Raw genomic sequence first — 6,000 nt, 5'->3', positions numbered from 1 at the left:
AATAAATTTTCTAAGACAATGTCAGAATGAATTCGGGTTCCCCTGTTTGAAATTTGAAAATAATAAAAAATGGAATAAAAATAATTAGAGGCTTAAATTTATATGTTTAAAATCCTTAATTAGTCTATTTGCAATAGAAACAAATGGGAACATCATCCAAATTCTGTTCAAAGAGATAATTAATTTTTAGTGAAGAGGGGTTGGAACTGTCAAGAGTGAAACAGGGGAAAATTTAAAGAATAAACTGTACTTATTGGCTAAACCAAAAATTTTGAATATTTTATGGTAAGAATATGTGTGAGTCTAGTTTTAGATAAAATTTGCGGATCTCAATTCGGAGTTCTGTAGCTTAAGATATAATTAATTTAGTGACTATGACCCAAGTGAACAGCTTGTTATGAGTAAACAAGTAAATAGTGGTATTATGTATATATTAAAGACGTGGAATGGAGTGGAGGAGGACGGAAAATATATGTGAATATTCAGCTAATATGAGTTTATTTTAAAATAGCTTGTTTACATGTTTTAGATTTAGGGACTAAATTGAATAAAAGTAAATTTTAAGGGTAATTTTATAAAAATGTCAAAAATGATCAAATTGCATGAAATGAATTGTTTTATTATTTAAATTAATAAATTGAATGAAATATTAATTTAGATCAAGATTGGGTGAAATTTGAGGAAAATGGAAAATTACCAAAATATCCCAGAATTTTTGTATTTCTGCAATTTAGCCCAGTAAGTTCGTGTAACTTGAATTATATTCTTAAATGCTTGAAATGTATGTTATTGATGTGAATATGATTTGAATGTTCATTGTATGAAAATTTATGAAACATCCCGGTTGAATGGAAGAAAAATTCGATGGATCTCTGAAAAAAATTGACGGTAAAAAAGGATCTAGCCCGAACGGGTGATCCTATCCTGATATAGCCCTCCCGAAGAATATGTGGAAAATGGATTTAGCCCGAACGGGTAATCAAAATTAGGGTCTGAATTTAGTCTGGACTGGTAATTTAGATCCAAGCTCATTAGAGTAATTGTCATTGCAGGGGATTTAGCCTGGATTGGTAATCCTGACAATACTCTATGAGTTTATATTACAGGGGATTTAGCCTGGACTGGTAATCCCGCTGTAAGGATGAGGTTCGTGGGAGTGTGCTCCCTGAAATGGAAATGTGCGCACATGAATATGAATTGACAAACCCGGATTTGTACACTAAAAGTGTACCTCTGAAAATCCATCAAAATTTTCGAGAAATTCAACAAGATAAATATGGAAAATAATAAGGGTAATAGAAAACATGGAATTGAATTATTATTGGAAATATATTATCGAATTTAATACCCAATTTGGATTGCACGCGGGATTGAGTACAATCGTTTTGTGCCAAAGGATGAATTGACGGCAAATTTCCCAAGTAAACCGAGGTTCAGTATTTGTTGTGAACTTTCGTGTTTACTATTTGTTTATCTCTCATGAGCTTAAGTTCAGCCTTCAGGCTTCTAAAAATGATGTACTCATATCCATAAGTTGTTCTTCGAAAGGTAAAATATCGGGAATTGTCTTGAATGGTAATATAATTATTTATATGATGCATTGAATTGGTAAGTATTTAAGTGAAAATATGCTACTGCTCATGAAAAAGTATTAAGGTTTAAATTAAACAATTTTCTTATGAAATGACTTATCATGTGATCAGTTCGGGAAATGCTTTGGGTAAATGCACTAGCTTGTGACCATGGTTGAATGATATGTTTATGACTTGTGTGACATGCATATGGAACAAACGTGGAAAGTAAAGAAATGCAAATGAAAATAAAGAAATTATCAAGAGTTAAAGTTATATAAAATCCTACTAAGCTTGGGACAATATGTTTAAGTGATACTGTGGATTTATTCCCCTTGTAAGTTGATGAATATAGCTTCATGGGTATTGTGGTATCAATATTGGGTTATCCTTGATATGTATAGATTTCATATTTTAAAAGTGTTAATATGATTAAAGACTACACGAGCTTACTAAGCATTCATTGCTTACGTATTTTTTTATTTATTTACCATACAGATTATTAGAAGCTCGATTAGGTTGGAAACTTGTTGGAGATATATCACACTATCCATTGGTTTTATCGGTAATTTTGGATGATTTGATTCTAGTTATAATGGCATGTATAAGTTAATTTAGCCAACGTTGGCTCATTAATATTTTGATTTTGGTTGGTTTCAAATATGAATTCTAGATGAAATGAAATGTCTGAAAATTAACTTGTAAATTTTGGTAATGCTCTGTAACCTTATTTTGGCAACGAATTCGGGTTAGGGGTGTTACAAGGTAGATTCAAGAAAACCAGTTAGGGGATGAGTCTTTGGTCCTGCGGTTTCGTCAGGTTGAGAGTGGCAGTACTTTTGATTTTGGATTGAATAAGGATGGAGTTCTGTACTTTCGAAGGTCGGGTTTGTGTAACGAATGATTTTGCTCTGAGGGAGGCGCATAGTAGCCCTTATGCTATGCATCCCTGTTGTAATAAGATGTATCGGGATCTCCATGAACTGTACTGGTGGCTGGGATTGAAACAAGAGGTAATAAATTTTGTTGCTCATTGTCTGATGTGTCAGTAAGTTAAGACTGAGCACCAGTTGCCTTCGGGTTTGCTACAGCCTGTTAAGATTCCCTTGTAGAAATAGGAACAAGTGACGATAGACTTTGTTAGTGGGTTACCTTTAACACCCACTAAGAAGGATTCTGTTTGGGTCATCGTGGATCGATTGACCAGGTTCACCCATTTCATTCCGGTTCAGACAGACTACTCTCTGCAAAAGTTAGCAAAGCTCTATATTTCTGAGATTGTGAGACTGCATGGGGTTCTGATTTCAATAATCTCTGATAGGGATACACACTTCACTTCTCAGTTCTGAACGAAACTGTATGAGGCTTTGGGTTCGAGATTGGACTTCAGTATTGTGTTCCTTCCTCAAACTGATGGTCAATCTGAGAGGGTGATTCAGATACTAGAGGATATTCTTTGGAGTTGTGTGACTAATTTTTGAGGTAGTTGGGAGGATTTTCTATCGTTAGCTGCCTAGAATAACAATTTCTAGTCTAGCATCCAGATGGCACCTTACGAGGCTTTGTATGGTTGTAAGTGTCGTACTTTGCTATGTTGGACTGAGTTGGGTGAACGATGGGTTTTGGGTCCCTAGCTGGTTTCCAAGACTGAAGATAAGGTTACACTGATTCGAAATCATCTGAAGGTGGCTTTTGATAGACAAAAGTCCTATGTAGATTTGAAAAGGAGAGATATCGAGTACTCGGTGGTTGACTTCGTGTTCCTTAATGTATCTCCAAGGAAAAAGGTTTTGAGGTTCGGTTGTAAGGGCACATTGAGCCCTAGGTTTATTGGGCCGTATCAGATTCTGAAGCGTGTGGGACCAGTCGCTTATCAGTTAGAGCTACCTCTAGAGTTAGACCATATACATGATGTGTTTCACGTCTCAATGTTGAGGTGGTATCGGTCTGATCCATCTCACGTTGTCTCTATTAAGGAGATCAAGGTTAGACTGAACTTGACTTTTGAGGAGGAGCCAATTCTAATTTTGGATTGAGATATTAAGGTTTTGAAGAGGAAGTCCATTCCATTAGCTAAGGTTATGTGGTGGAATCATGGCACTGAGAAAGCCATGTGGGAACCTGAGGACTCGGTGCATCAGTAGTATCCTTATCTGTTTGGATCAGGTAAATTTCGAGGCCAAAATTTCCTTTAGGGGGTAAAGTTGTAACACCCTGAATAATTTAAGTATGTTTTTGTGAAATCTGACATAACTGTGTATCTGCTTCAGTGGTTAAGTGCTCTGGGTGTGTGTATGAGGTCTTAGGTTCAACTCTCCCTTTTGGCAAATTTTGTTATTTTTTATCCAAACCTCATCCCTATTCGGTGTGCTTATATAAAAATTGTCTGTTAACTTATATCAGAATTAGCCTACTGGTTCGAGTGGTAAGAAGTTAATGTGTTTGAGGTCTTGTGTTTGAATCCATGCGGGAGTGTGAGTGTTAATTTTTGCTTCGGATGTGTGATAGAGGTTTTGGTTGAGAGTTAGTGGGTTAGTGGGGAGTGGGAGAAAAAGTAGGGATAGATTATCAGATTTTTTGAATTTTAATTTTAGTTTTAGTTTTTCTCTTTTCCCAAAATTTTATTTCTCTGACATTTTTTTCCTTTTATGTTTTCCCACTTTCAATTTTCGTTTCCTTCTTAGGTTTTTTGTTGAAATTTATCTATCAATTCGCGATACTTTAACGTTTTGATTCCTTTGTGTTGCTGCGTAGGTAAGGGGTTCATTGTGTTTTGGGGTACTTTTGATTTATACTTTAGTCTCTGTTGGTGTACAAGGTTAATTCGTCATACCGTTTTGCTAAGTGTTCTTCAGAAAAATCGAGACTCTTCGATTGCGTAGTTAAGTATAGAGGCCGCCGTCGTCAAGGCTAGGTTTTCCAAACGTTTTAGTGTTGTTTTTCTTTTGAAGGTATGTGTTTGGTTACATGAATTTGAATGAGGATTCGTTTGGATCTGTGAACTCACATTGATTGTCAGCGTTTTATGATAATTTTGAGGTTCTGTTCACTTCGGGGGGTGCGTTTTCTTTGAAAACGAACTAGGTGTGTACTCCTAACACGAAAAATTACGTTTCAGTGAAAGCCGAAAATGGAGTCTGTCGATGCCACATGGGTGTGTGGCCGGCCGTGTGGTTGGCCGTGTGTGAGACACAGCTGTGTGACTGATAAAGACGTGGCCATGTGTAAGACACGACCGTGTGATGGTGCGAGTGTGTCTGTGTAAGCCACACGGGCTAGGCCAGATGGGGTGTGTAGGCCACACGGGCATACCATACGGGCATGTGAGTTTTGGACCAAGCCGTGTGGACCACACGGGTAAGGCCAATCTGGGAGAGTGGGCCATAAGGGCGTGTAGGAAACCCACACGGGCATGTGGGCCCAGAATTCTAAAACTTCCCCTAGGATCGCATGGGTCGGTTCGATTGACTGTGGGCCTACCACAGGGTCGGTAAGGGCTAACAAAACCCTATTTCATATGATTTGATATTCTGATAGACTGTCTCAGTAGGATACTAATATGTATGTTTAACTGTACTGTTTAAATATTTATCTATCTGTACACGAGTATGTTAAGCATGTTTAATCTGATATTTCTGCATCTGTACTCTGTATCTGTGATTGGGGTGGGAATTGTATATGTGGAGGAGTTGATCTCTATTGCAACTTTTCGCCTATATTCTGGTAGCTTGATTGCATATTATCTGTTATGTGTCGTATCGACACTATATGGTGTGTAGGGATGGGTGAGTATTTTTAACCCCACATGGTGTGATGGGATGGTCAAAGATGGTGTGTAGAAGATGAGGGTAGGATTTTGTATATCTGTTCTGTTTATCTGATTCTGATATCTATATCTGTTATTGACTTAGGTTCGACTATAGATGAAATGTTGTGTATGTTGCATGGCTATTTCTATTGGGTTACACACTGAGTTTATGAAAACTCACATCTGTTTGTTTGTTCTATTCAGGTAATCCACAGACTTAGGTAGGTTGGTGGGACGGAGGCTCAGAGGTGACCACTCAACCAAGAACTGTTTTTATTTAGTAATTAATTGTTTAATTTTAAAGTCTAGTTTTTCTTGATAGTTTGTAATTTTTTGGACTCTCTAGGCTATTTGGTTTTAACTTTTGGATTTGGATTTTGTTTTTTCTATTTTTCTGTAACGTCAACAAAAACACTTTACATAACAAATGGGTTTTTGAAAACACAAGCTTGTTTTTTTTAAACGATTTCCAAGCTTCTGCTTCGAAATAAACAGTTAATTTTAAGGAACAACTTATAACGGTTTTAGTAATGAATATGTTTTGTAATAGTTGGACGTTTAATCAAATAACTAAACATGGTTTATCGAAGAATCGTCAATTTTAAAACCCTTCTTCGTAAC

This window comes from Gossypium hirsutum, chromosome D04 (assembly GCF_007990345.1).
Source record: "Gossypium hirsutum isolate 1008001.06 chromosome D04, Gossypium_hirsutum_v2.1, whole genome shotgun sequence".
NCBI classification, from domain to species: Eukaryota; Viridiplantae; Streptophyta; class Magnoliopsida; order Malvales; family Malvaceae; genus Gossypium; species Gossypium hirsutum.
The sequence above is the reverse complement of the archived record's forward strand: the minus strand, read 5'-3'. Positions refer to the sequence as shown.